The 13,622-nt window shown below is 43.2% G+C and overlaps 1 non-coding gene across 1 annotated transcript; it reads left to right on the forward strand.

The window, feature by feature from the left end:
• The first annotated feature begins 6,939 nt into the window (after nt 1–6,939).
• Nucleotides 6,940–7,107, forward strand: LOC144712587 (small nucleolar RNA snoR143). The gene has a single exon (XR_013583848.1). It is a non-coding gene; the product is annotated as a small nucleolar RNA snoR143 (small nucleolar RNA).
• Nucleotides 7,108–13,622: the final 6,515 nt, after the last annotated feature.

The following is a 13,622-nucleotide window of genomic DNA, read 5'->3' on the forward strand; positions in this document are numbered from 1 at the left end:
GTCAAGATGGGATCGTCCACCCTCGGTTTAAGAGGTTACAACTCAACGAAGATGATGCGATGAAGTCCTTGTCCAAGGCAGTGAAATATCAAAAAAGAGTCCTCCGATGATTTTCGAATGAATCAGTACTAACTCGGATGATCGATTAGGGTTTGAAAATTGACCTTACCCTAAGTGTGGATGAGGGATTATACATACACAGTAACCCGTGATGAACAGGTTCCATGAAGTGAGTCGATGCACACTCCTTTGTATCTTATAAAACACGAGATGTAGCGTGGCACCCCACGTGTTGGAGTCTCGACCTATCGATTGGGTTAAATCAATCCAACATTAATTAATCTATATGTTGATATAGTTAATTAATTTGGAAGGCCAATAAAGGTTATTGAGCCACTAGAGTCGTTAACTAGACTGATACATGGGCCTAGAGGGTCACACGCAAATGGTCTTTTGGACGTCAGAAGATATACATAAGTTTTGGGTGTTTTATGAAAAATACCCACTTAGTATAAATAGGGGAAGGCCCTGAATGAAATTCAACCAGGCCAGAAATTTTTAAGGGCCTCCCCTTCTTCTCCACTCTCCCCACACTCCTCTACATGCCTGATGCGATCGGAACGACATAATGATGACGGTGGACGTAGAACGAGGCACGTCAAGGAGGAGGAGATTTGATGTGCTAAGGATCGCGTGGATACGTCTAGAGGCTGCACACGTGAACAGCTCGACTCGTCTCACTCTGGGATCCAAGAAATCACAAATGCAATCCATGCAAAGGTACATTTTTCAATGATTTTAATGATGCCATTTGAATGGCAAATATCTTCCGCTACGTATCGTTTTGATTTGTTCATCTAGATTTAGGCCTCTAGAACCCAACACAAGGTTGTGATGATATTATTTAAGACTTTCTCAAATGTTCCTCCTTGTGCATCAGTACTAACCGATGGCAGATTAGTATTTAACAATTAACTAAACCTCAAGTCATACAAGAGTCTCGTGCAGACAAAATATTGTACACTAACCAATGCAGGGGAAGTTTCCATAAGGGAGTTCAAAAAACTATTGTATAGCTTTTAGAGCTCAGTACCCCACTAGCTGGAAACTTAAATTATTGATTGTGTTAAATCTATCCTTAAGTAATTAATTTGTCTGTTGATATTGTTCATTAATAAGGTTGTTCAATAATGGTATTGGATATTAACTAGAATGATAACTAGGCCGAGAAGGTCACACACACGAGACTAAAAGGATGTTGAAAGATATACTTTATTTTGAAATTTTTTATAAAAAATCATAAATGAGTATAAATAAGGGGCCCTCATTTTAGGTGCCCAACCTTCTTTCGTGACATTCTCCACTCATTAGACAAGTCCTTGATGGTGAGAATATTCACAAGATCCTCAAGAAGAAGTGGTGAAGGAGCAGAAACCCAATGACCTTCTAATCATGTCGATACGACTAGAGTCAAGCAATTGATTGCCTTGAAGAAACTCGCATAGGAACCAAGTCAAGGTTGGGAAAAAAACCCAAAAGGTACTCAATATTGTGTATGTTCCAGAGATTATTCATAAAATGATCTCATGCTTCCCCTCCTTTAAATGTGTTTATGCATCAAAACCATAGCCCCACAACCCACTAAGAGCAACATGACATTCTTAGGGATGATTGTGGATTGAGTAGGCACATAGTGAAAACTGTGTGAATATGTGCTTGACATACGCTAGTTGAAAGGCCTCCACACTAGGGATAACATGATTGCGGGCATCCTCAAAATTTTGACATAGTTTGAGTTGAAAGCGAAGGTACGCACAACATTATTATGAATAGTATGTCTCCTATCAATTGATTATTTATTATGTAACTTTTTGGTAACACCAAAAAAATGATTAGTATTCTATAAGAGGAATTAAAATTGATAAACCCTCAATCTAATTCAAGGAATTAACATGATACGTATGGCGCACGTTATAAACCTTGTAGTCTAGGCCTGATTGAGCTCCCTATGTGTGATCAAGGTGCCATCATAGCAGGCCATTACATATGCTAATGATATCCTTGGGGAAAACAACATTGAGCAACTCAACGTGTATGATGTCTTTACTTCATCCACATTGGCTGACATTGTACTTTGGCTCAAGGACATTGTCGTTGTAGTACACGGGGCAACACAAAAACTTGATAAGCATTATGTATCATTGAGAAAGCAGTTTGGCCTACTCAAACCAGTTATATGGTACCTTATAATACCCAATGCGGAGGACTTCAACATATGAGATGTTAGTTTCCAGTTTCAAGAATAGGGATGTTATTGATATTATGGCATTCAATGTGCTGAATAAACCTATGTTGGTTGACGAGAAGTGGCTTATGGTCAAAGATTTTGCAAGTATATTAGAATCCCTTGTGATGGTTATTGCCCTCGCTTACCAATCAAAGTTGCCAATAACAAACAAATCAAATGTTATCATCAAAGCTATAACAAGACATCTGATGGAGGACCATCCCAAGGACGACGCCACGAAGACGAAGACCCATCTCGACGATGACGCGACGAGAAGACAACAGCCACGACAAGCAGCTCGCGCCGACGCTCCCCATCCGGGGTTTAAGTACTCCGGGTAAGTATGCATTTTCATTTATGTTTGTTTTTTCTTATATTCCTGGATTTAGGGATTGGGCCAGTGTTGGGCCCCATCCTTCGTTTTTCATTTCCTTTTTTCATTTGTATTTTGAATTTGTAAGGAGAGGCTGAACCACGTCTTGCGACGGTTCGTCCTCTCCCACGTTCTCTTGGCACCCATCCTCCCTATATAAGGGGATGGCATGCCCAAGGAACATTTGGAAGTCATTGTTGAAAATTGAGTTACAATTGATCTTCCCCCTATCGTAGTTCTAGTGTAGGGGGTTTGGCTAGCCCCACCCCACGTCGAGATCACTCCGTGGGTAGAGCCCACGTTTCTTCCGTCGAGATCACTCCGAGAGGATCGTGCTGAAGCATGCCGTCGAGATCACTCCGGCACGGGTTAAAGATTTTCAAGAAGTCGCTGTCCTTCAGGGCTGAGAAGAGTCTCCGTCAAGATCACTCTGGGAATTCTTGGAGGTTCATGAACGTCATCGACGCCGCGACCAAGCTGGGAATCCACTCCGTCGAGGGAGCATTGCCCCGACCATCAAGAACCCGACGCCAGCCAGGTTCTTGATCCCCCCACCCTGCCCATCTTCCACCACATCCTCCCCCCCCCCCTTCTCCTTCATCCAGCCCATCTCGCCCACATTTCCTTGGACGCCACCCCTTCACCCTCGCTTCTTGATCATCTAACCCCATTTCTTGATCCTTCCCGCCGATTCTTGAACGCCACCCATTCTCATCCTCCATTTTCTTGAAATTCTTGATCGTCCAACCGCTTCCCCTACCCTTTCTTGATAGCCCTCTCCCCTTCCCCTGCCCTTCTTGATCACCCAACCACCTCTTCTTGCCTTTCTTGATCGCCCATCCTCCTTTCCCCTTCGTTTCTTGATCCCCAACCGCCTCCTCTTGCCTTTCTTGATCGCCCACCCTCCTTTCCCCATCGTTTCTTGATTCCCAACCGCCTCCTCTTGCCTTTCTTGATCGTCCACCTTTCTTTCCTCTTGATTTCTTGAACTCTTGATTTTCTTGATTTCATGATTTCTTGATTTCTTGATTTCTTGATTTCTTGATTTCTTGATTTCTTGATTTCTTGATTTCACCACATCTCCTTGATTCCCCTTCGTCCTCCCCTTCGCCCTCCCATCGCCCTCACCTTTCTTGATTTCTTGACTCCCACCCTCTACGCCATAACCGATTTCTTGGTTTTCTGCCCCACCCACACGACTATTCCCACGATACTTGGTTCGTTGTCTTGCCCGCCCACACGGCTGCAATATACGCCAGCCAAGCGCGCGCCTTGTGCACCCTCTGCTCCGACTCTTGCTACACGCCACTCGTGGACTCAGCTCTCTACTGGTAGTTACGATCGCACCGTCCACACCCGGTTTCGTCCTCATCAATGACACTCGCCCGCACGATCCGACACTAAGCATCCGCTCGATGACTTGTACGCCTTGGACTAAGCGATACAAAGGTCAGTCTCATCTCCCCTCCATAAACTCCAGTATTATTATCTTCGATAGTCTCGTCTTCCCCTATCGCGTCCGCTATCGCGATATTCTCAAACACCATCGGATAGAACTAGCCACCTTGTCGAGCGTAGGGATTCTTGTGGTAGACGGACTGTCATCCGACTTGGACGTCGAACGCTCCAAGGCTGCTAGACGCCCCTCACTTAGTAGACGTCTAGTAGGTCCAGCGGGTCATTGGGAGTTTGATCTTAGGATCACTCCTCTCTCGTTGACCGGTACGGCTGACGTCGCTATCCGTCAAGTCCTTATCTGCTCATTCGTATTTTCTCATCATTCGGCTTACATCCCATACATTCGCATCATAATCCTGTGACGTGAAACGCGCAGATCGATCCCGGCCGTCGTCGTTTCACATCAACATCTGGATAGTGTCATTCACAGTATCAAAGATGTGACCATGTTTCAAGTAAAGAATGTCATTAATACTGACATACAGCTAGTATATGTCACCAGCTGCGAGAAGGCAATCAGACAGCAAATGCCATGGCCAACCATGCGGTACACACACGACACCCCTCCTCTCTTTTTCTTTCTTGGCAGGCCCTCCCTCCCTCAGCTCGGGGATGTTATCGCGTGGAACGCCGCGGCTTGCTGACTCTCCGTACGCGTCGCATACTACCGAAGGAGGGCCCGCGGGAGTGGCGGATTGCGTCAAACACGCGAGGTGGGCACACCCGACCTTTCGCCTGATCAGACGACTTTCACAATGGTGGGGTGGACTGCACACAGTTCCACCATCGTAGGTGCTCTGCGGCCACCGCACTCTCTGCCCCCACTTTCACTCTGAGGGAGCACGGACAGGTGAGGTTGGCACGCGCGAACTTCTCTGAGCTCCTGCTAGGTATCATTTATGTATCTATTCCTTTCCTGCACATTGGCGTGGACGAGTGGGATCCGAGTGTAATTGGGATATTTATGCTCACTCCATGCCTATAAACAATGATAAACACTCCCCTTTATATATAAAATCCCCCTGGGTGGCATCCAGGGCACGGCTGGATCAGACTACGGGGACAACCACAGGATTGGCCATACCCGGCACCGTGTTTTTTGCTATAAAAAAATAAAAAAATAATGTCTTACAGTTATGCCAACAAACATCCTTCTACAATGCTTGTCGTGCAATGAAGACCAAGACAATTAAATATGCAACAATCCTCACTCGCAACTAAGCCTTCACCATGATGCACTCATTGATCCATCAATCAAGCTATAATTTATGACCTTGATTAGAAGGATGAAGTCATAACTTATGTGCAAAATTTATGAGCTACAGGTGGGTTCACTAGTGATTAGAGCTTGGTTCATACAATATCTTTTGGATGTTTTTGTATGGCTGCTTCGACAACTACAACTTTTTTTACTAAGCACTCGATGAGTTGTTTCCAAATTGTGAACTGATCCCATTAACCAGCAAGATGTTTACATTAGTTCACCTCCTATTAAGTGAACACTCTTATCTGGGATTAGTAGTGGTTGCGAAGGAATTCCTGTCAATCTTGGCGCCAAGTGTGCCCTCAAAGAGAGTTTTCTTCGTTGGTCATGCCATCATCAATTATAATCGATCCAGGTTGACAAGGGAGAGCATCAAGCAACTCATGACACTAAAGTGATGGTTGCGAGCGGATGGCGACACTAAGAATGATACCTACATGTTCACTGTTTTGAACGATATTTTCTGAAATGATGGGCAAAGTGCCAAGATAATTCATGTTTATTTTTGTAAAGATATACTTTGACATTCACTTCTAATGTGCATTTAATTTTTTACTCATAAATATGTTATAAAATACTTCATGCCCACGTTAAACCTAATGTTCTCAAAATTTTAATCATAATGCCCCTAAGTTTAGCTAACATTTCAATTATTATCTACATAGAGGTGGAATCCAATATTTATAAATATATAAATACAAGTATTTTATAAAATACTGCATTTCGATGTCAAACACAATGTTCTCATTGTATTAATCATAGGGCCCTAAGTTTCGATAATTATGAAAGTAATTTCACGCCTATAAATATTTCGTTAGATTAAATATGAGGAGAGATATCCGGGTATGGTTATTTAAATATTTTTGCACTTTAACGAACTTTTATTTAAGCACAATAAGGACAATCATAGTAACATCCCCAATGCATAAGTAAATAAATTATTTCCGGTGGACTATTCCACTTAATGGGCCAAGTGGATATAACAGTCCGAAAAATCAGATCAATTTCGATCCAGCCACACCTCAAACCCTAACCAGCTTCCCTATAAATAATCTACCGCTCTACAATTGAAGAAGAAATGCGAAAGCGACGACGATTTCCCTTCGAATCCCTTTCCACCTTGTTAATCTCTTTATTTTCTTTCCCATATCTGATCTTCCAACCCAGAAGGATGCCTTCTCTTTTTAGCTTTTACCTCTAATTGTTTTACGTTTGCAATTCCTCCTATGAACTCCGTATAGAAAATCTACTTTGTTTCTCATTCACTTGCTAATCTTGATTTCAGGCGTTACCCACTCGTCTTCCTATCGTTTCGCCCAACCCAAAAGATGTCCTCTCTTTCGAGCTTTCACTATTTCTTTGATGTGTGCAATGCTACAAATGAAATCTGTCTATAAAACTTATTTTGCTTTTCATTCGCTAGATAATCTTGATTTTCAGGCACACCCCGGTTATTCCCTATCGTGTTAGTCTCTCAATATTAGTGAGTTTTGATATTTGTCGATTGTGGGAACGGAGAGTGCATGTTTAGAGAAATTGATACAAATTTTTCATGAATTGCATCTTTCAGTTTTCATGGCCAGCTCCTTTTATTGTGATGGTCTATGTGCTAAGATGCAGAAAAAAATTGCTGATTTGTTCAGCAGCGGCCAGACAACCGTAGCGATGTATCCACAGACATGAGGTTGATCATACCATTTGTCTACTAATCAACATCGTACATTCATTCATAATCTTCGACGAATAGCTCTTTATCTTCTCTGCATTGTTTTAATCATATTTCTTTGAATACGGGACCAATCACTCTGTTCTTTCAAACATTAATTCCTTTCGGAATTAATGTTTGAAAGAACATAGTTATATATTTCGGAAAATCGTATTCGTGATCTAAAGTTAAACTTGGGTTTGCAAGCGGTATCAGTTCTGATTAATAAATCTTAGCATGAGAATCACAAAGTGCAACCTTTCTCTATTCATATTAATCAACTGTTATCTCGAGAGATTGCAACTGCCTCAATGACAGAGTTTTGATGACATGGAAATGTTGCAGATAATAAAGATTAAAATCACTAATTCTAAAGTTCAATATATTATGAATTCAGATCATTGTCATTCGATATCTGATGGATGATGTCCCCAAATTTATATAATTAACAATGCCCATGACTGGATTGAAATCTAGACCCCTGTTGGATACTCGCCAACGTAATCCCCCAATATTGGCTATCAGATTTCTCATTTCACATGGACATGGAATAGTGCTTAGATATAGGCAGCTCAGTTGATTAACCTGCTGTTTTCTACTTGTGAGCATAGTAAGCAGCACTTCACTGAACAAGGTAGTATTTACACCATTCAAATTGGTTGACCTAATAAGCCCTCACAGAAGCCAAGGCCACACATTGATACAAAGGATCTGAAAACAAAGATGGTGGCTAGTGTTTGCCCATATAATGCCGGTACTGAGACGGATGCTGAACCGGATACTGGAAATGGATTTTTCGGTATTCGTTTTCTCCGATATCCGGATATTGGATATCGGTTGCTACAGTGTCGATCCGGTATCTGTTTGATGCCGGAATCGATCTCCCGTCTCAAGGGGACAGATGATGGTACAGGATATCGGATGCGGATACTGGTTTTCAATATCCGCATCGTATACCCTTATCTCAGTCTCTCGCACTCTCTCAGTCTCTCTCGCCCTCTCCCTCTCCTCCTCTCACTCTCTCTCTCTCGTCCTCGCCCTCTCCCTCTCTCTCTCTCTCTCCCTCGTCCTCGCCCTCTCCCTCTCCCTCTCGCACTCTCTCGTTCGCGCCCTCGCCCTCTCTCTCTCTCGCGTTCTCGCCCTCTTTCCCTCTCTCTCTCTTTCTCGCCCTCTCCCCCTCTCTCTCTCTTAGTCTCTCTCTAGTTCTCGCTCTATCCCTCTCCCACTCCCTCTCCCCCTCCCCCTCTCTCTCTAGCTTTTCATGCCACACTATCTAAAAATATGAGAAGCACATGAAACCATGTTTCTCTAAAACTATGATCGACTAACAAGGAGAGCTATTATAAACACGTTACTTTTTTATGCAGGGGTAACGTTGGCAATGGGGCACCAGAGGAAATAATCATTTGGTTATACAACTAAGTTATTATATACATGTTACTTTTTTTTATTTGTTCCATATGGGATAAAGGGATTCTGGTTTTGTGGTAAACTCGGAATCCCTTTATCCGATATGGAAAGATAAAAACAATTTTGCTATTATATAATAACGGGCATCCAAGACATTAAAATCTATTTATGTGATATAAACTATCTACTACTATGTCAGATGGATAATTATTTTATTAGTCAGTATCAGATACCGGATATCGTGAAACCGATATCCACATATCGGTTTTCCGGTATCCGATACCGTCTTCGTCCTCACCCTCCGATATCCGGTACCGATATCCGTCTAATCCCTGATAGACGGATATCGCCCGATATCTGATATCCGATATCCGAAACTGTCCCATTTTTTTCCAGATATCGGATATCGGTTGTCCGATACCGGATATCGGACTGATATCGGGACGGCGAACACTAATGGTGGCACTGAACAATAAGGAGTCATACTCAAAATACAGAGGAAATAGCCAGAAATCAACAAAAAAAATGGCAAAATGAGGAAAAATGGCAAAATGAGCAAGACGAAGCAATATTAAAAAAAAGGACACTCTAATGGTTCCTCTCATTCTTCCCTGTAAATCTCTTTCTTCTTCCTTCCTCTTTCCTCTTCCCTGCCTATAGTGCTTCAGTTCTTTTCAAATAGTGCAGGTAAAAAACTCTATTGATGTTTTCTTCAAAGGTGCAGTACAGAGACTTTCATCAGAAGCATTTAGAAATCCATCTAAATAGATGGATGGGAGTGGATTAAAGAAGGTCGCGCAGTGCAGTCTGAAAATTCACACACTTGTGCGAATTATTCAGTTGCACCAAAACCACTGTGCGATGATTGGTGCAAATTTATGCAGTGTGAGATGATTGTGAGAGAGAGGGAGGGAAGGTTGAGCAGAAGGAAGAGAAGAGTGATAGAGAGAGGGAGAGAGAGAAGAGTTACAGAGAGCAAAAGGGTGACAGAGTGTGAGAAGGAGAGAGAAGGGCAATGGAAAGTGAGACAGAGAGAGAAGAGTGATAAGAGAGAGAGGGAGGGAGGGAGAAGAGCGAGCTAGAGTGAGAAAAGAGATGAAATAAAGAGAGAAGATCTATAGTGAGAGAGAAAGAGGGATAGAGAGGAGCAAGCGAGAGTAAGAGACGAGAGCGAGAGGCATAGAGAGGAGCGAGGGGAGACAGAGAGAGAAAAGCGATAGAGGGAGAGAGAGATAGAGAGAAGAGAGCGATAAAGGAAGAGGGAGAGAGAGAAAGAGAAGAGTGATAGAGAGAGAAAAAAGAGGGAGAGAGGAGAGAGAGAAGAGTGCGAGAGAGAAAGAGAAGAGTGATAGAGAGAAAAAAAGGGAGAGGGAGGGAGAGGGAGGGAGAGAAAGAGAAGTGCAATAGAGAGAGAGGGAGGGAGAGAGAGTAGACCAATAGAAGTGAGAGGGAGAGAGAGCTGAGGAGTTCTCAATCGGCGAAGCCTCAAGTTTCGATCGATATTTGCGGAGTTGATCATCCCTCTCAAAAACGAAGATTTGAAGTGGTAGGTGATAGAATGTGAGGGGGAGAGGAGCAAGCCAGGGAGAAGAATGATCAAGGTAGAGAGAGCAAATACATGTTTTTAAAAAAATCAGACACAACTGCACATTCGCATCTTACATGCCTCTGTCCAGTGTCCTGTGTGATTATTCTGGCAGGTGCGCGATGTGCAGTTTTGAAGTTTCAAACTGCACAGCACATCGCACCAAAACTGCACTGGTTGCACAAAATGATGTTCCCTAGAGTGGATTTTTTCAATCTGATCTTCTGAAAAATGTTGTTCTTCTAATGCAGATGGGGGACTAGAGGGTCTCACATACTGCTTGATCCAGGAGTCACAAACGTTATATATAAACCCACATGGAGCATGTAATAACTGAGCCAATTTCTGTATATATGTACTCGTAATTTTAGTAATAGTGCTTTCATCCCACTCCTATGGGATAATTAAACTACTAATAACCATAGATATGTGTTAGCCAACATATGAGAACTATCATTTTTCACTTGCCTTATTTCTTTTTCTTTTTCTTTTTTAAGGATTGATGAATCAAATGATATCCTGCTCCAAATTTTCTCTCTTGATGTAATGTTAATATACTATTATTTTATGACGAAATAAGTTGCTAACAAACTTATTTCATATTTTATATATTCACCAACCTCACACGTTTGATAAACATTGACAGATATGTGATGGTTGATGTAGTGTTGAGATTGCTGATGATGATGTGATCAAACATTGTTCACCATCAAACTGACACTAATGACAGTTTGGGATGAGGGAGCTCTGTAAACATTACATGACATGACTTTTTGGATGGTACTAATGACGGTTTGGGAAATGATAGCTAAGGGTGGTTTCATTTATGATATGCCACCTTAGCGCACCTATTTTATTTTAAGTGAATTTAACCTATTTTATTATTTTTTGTGCTGTGAAATATCAATGTCACAAAGGGTCTATTTCTTTGAAATAAAAAGTGTAAAGTGTATTAGTGAATCTATATCAATAAATGGATTCTGAACTCACATGAAAATAATATATTACTATCACACAATCTTTGTTCTTTGTTTTAATGAATCCTTGGATGTAGGCTTCGGTAAGCAGATTATTTGGTTCATTATTTTGGAAGTTATTATAATGTAGAACATTACAAATGATGGAGATCAATAGCAGATATTTTAAAATATAGGCTTTAAGTTATTTTCAACTACCTCTTTATGTTCATAATTTTAATTATGTTTATACATTCTGTGATTCAAAACTAAATATCTATGCCTCCTTTTTTCTGATGAAAATGAAATATTTGATATAGGAAATTCATCCTACTTGTGTTTCTCACTATTTATAAGCCAACCAAAAAAATCAAATATGAAATATGGTTATTGTTATTTTTCTAAAAATTCTCTTCGTCGAGTGATTGGAGGTCGATGGCATCACAAAATGGCCTCCACAAGATTACATAGGATAATATAGGTTTGAAAAATCTCCTTATCCTATTAAGTTTCAAAAAATAAAATTACATTTTTTATTTGGAACTATATTAAAAAGATATTAATATTTTCTAAAATATCTTGCATACAATGAGGGGGTATAATTTACTATTAATTATATTCATTATTAATTAAGAATTAAAATTTACTTATGAAAATATATTTGATAATAAAATACTGACTTTAGAAATATATAATGACATATTAATTTTGATATTACTTTTCCCTTAATTGTAACTGTTTCATCATTTTTTTCTTAAATACCAACAATGCACATCATTGGGTGTCAAAATTTTGGAGATCTATTTAAATCCATGGATAGTTGCATTTATCTCAGATCATCCACAATTGCTACAAGGTTCCAAGTCGTCATCTCATAGATGCAAAAAACTGTTGGCCCAAATAGTAGTGCTCCTATAAAACTCATTTGGATTGAGAAAAATTATCAAAGCATGAGGGGGTGAATAAACAAACTAGCCTTGCATATACATCAATGTTGAAGTATATTGACGTAGGACGACTAAGGAATAGATGACTGGAGTACGGGGAAGGTTACGGATGGATGGACGACGCTGGATGGGTTGGGTACAGGAGGGATAAAACAGCCCACAGAAATACACACGGTCAGATTCAGACTTTAAAACCGATGAAAAACTGGTGGTGCAGCTCCGACCCTTGTCGAGGGCAGGAGTACTGTCTTCACCCACCGCGACGATGCCTAAGCACCAAAATCAATACCCGAATTTGCGTCGCGAAGGAGACTCTCATAAGAGAGGGAAGAAGTGGGAAATCCAAACCAAATCTAATTCTGACGGCGGTGGAAACTTCTCGAGAAAATACTGAACGGAGAACACTTCGACACCAAAGAGTTCAGGCGTACCTCGGCACCGTAGTGCGTGAAGAGGATGCGGGAAATTCTGATCGTGACGAGGCTGGGCAAATCTGGGCGTTGAGAGGCCCACTGGACGATAGGATCTGGACGTTCCGCGCGTTGAACGGCCCTGGTGAAGAGTGAGACAAACGAGTGCAGACACGGCGACGCGGAGCAGGAGGCCTAACCAGGTGGCGGGGCAGCCAAAGGGACGGGCAGCCAGGGGCGGCCCTTAAGCGGCCCTGGACAGGAGTCCTGGGGGATGGCCTGGGGCAGCCTTGGCAGCCTTGGTTGGGGAGGCCTGGGTGGCCTTTGGGCAGCCCCAAGCGGGCAGCCTAGGGGCGGCCTTGGGCGGCCCTGGCAGGGGTAGCCTGGGCAGCCCTTGGGTGGCCTTGGGCGGCCTTGCGTGGGCTGCCTAGGGCGGCCCTGGGTGGCTCTTGATGGGGCGGCCTTGGGCGGCCCTTCGTGGGCTGCCTGGGGCGGCCTTGGGCAGCCCTTGATGGGGCGGCTTTGGGCAGCCTTGGGCGGCCCTGTATGGCCGGCCTTGGGCGGCCCTGGGTGGGCCTTGATGGGGCGGCGTTGGGCAGCCTTGGGCGGCCCTGTATGGGCGGCCTAGGGCGGCCCTGGGCGGGCCTTGATGGGGCGGCCTTGGGCAGCCTAGGGCGGCCTTGTGTGGGCGGCCTGGGACGGCCCTGGGCGGGCCTTGATGGGGTGACCTTGGGCGGCCTTGGGCAGCCCTGGATGGGGCAGCCTGTGGCGTCCTTGGTGGCCCAAGGTGGGCGGTTTGGGTGGCGACCTAGGGTTGCCAAGGGCGAGGGACGAGAAGGGGGAGAGAAAGAGAGAGAAGAGGGGAAAGGAGGGAAGGGGAGGAATGGAGAGGAGGATGAAGACGACGACCGATGACGCGAGGCGATGGCGGCGGCAGTGAAGACGACGGAGGCGGCGGAGGTAGGTTGAGGAAGGGATAGGGAGGCTTGGACAGTCCTCCAAGAAGAGTTAAACAAAAACTCGATTCTTGAATTATGACTGCCTAACTGTTTCTTGAAATAATGGCCTATACATATAGGCCTTGGAGGAAAGAGAAAATACAACTTAAAGACGAGAAATTAAAGACGAGATATGCTTCATTTCACGCCAAGGGGCAGTTCTTGATCTGCCGTTGGCGACGTGTCATGATGCGCGAAGGAACGTGTGTGCGTGGAACGTGCGTAGCGG

This window comes from Wolffia australiana, chromosome 14, assembly GCF_029677425.1.
Source record: "Wolffia australiana isolate 7733 chromosome 14, ASM2967742v1".
Lineage (NCBI taxonomy): Eukaryota > Viridiplantae > Streptophyta > Magnoliopsida > Alismatales > Araceae > Wolffia > Wolffia australiana.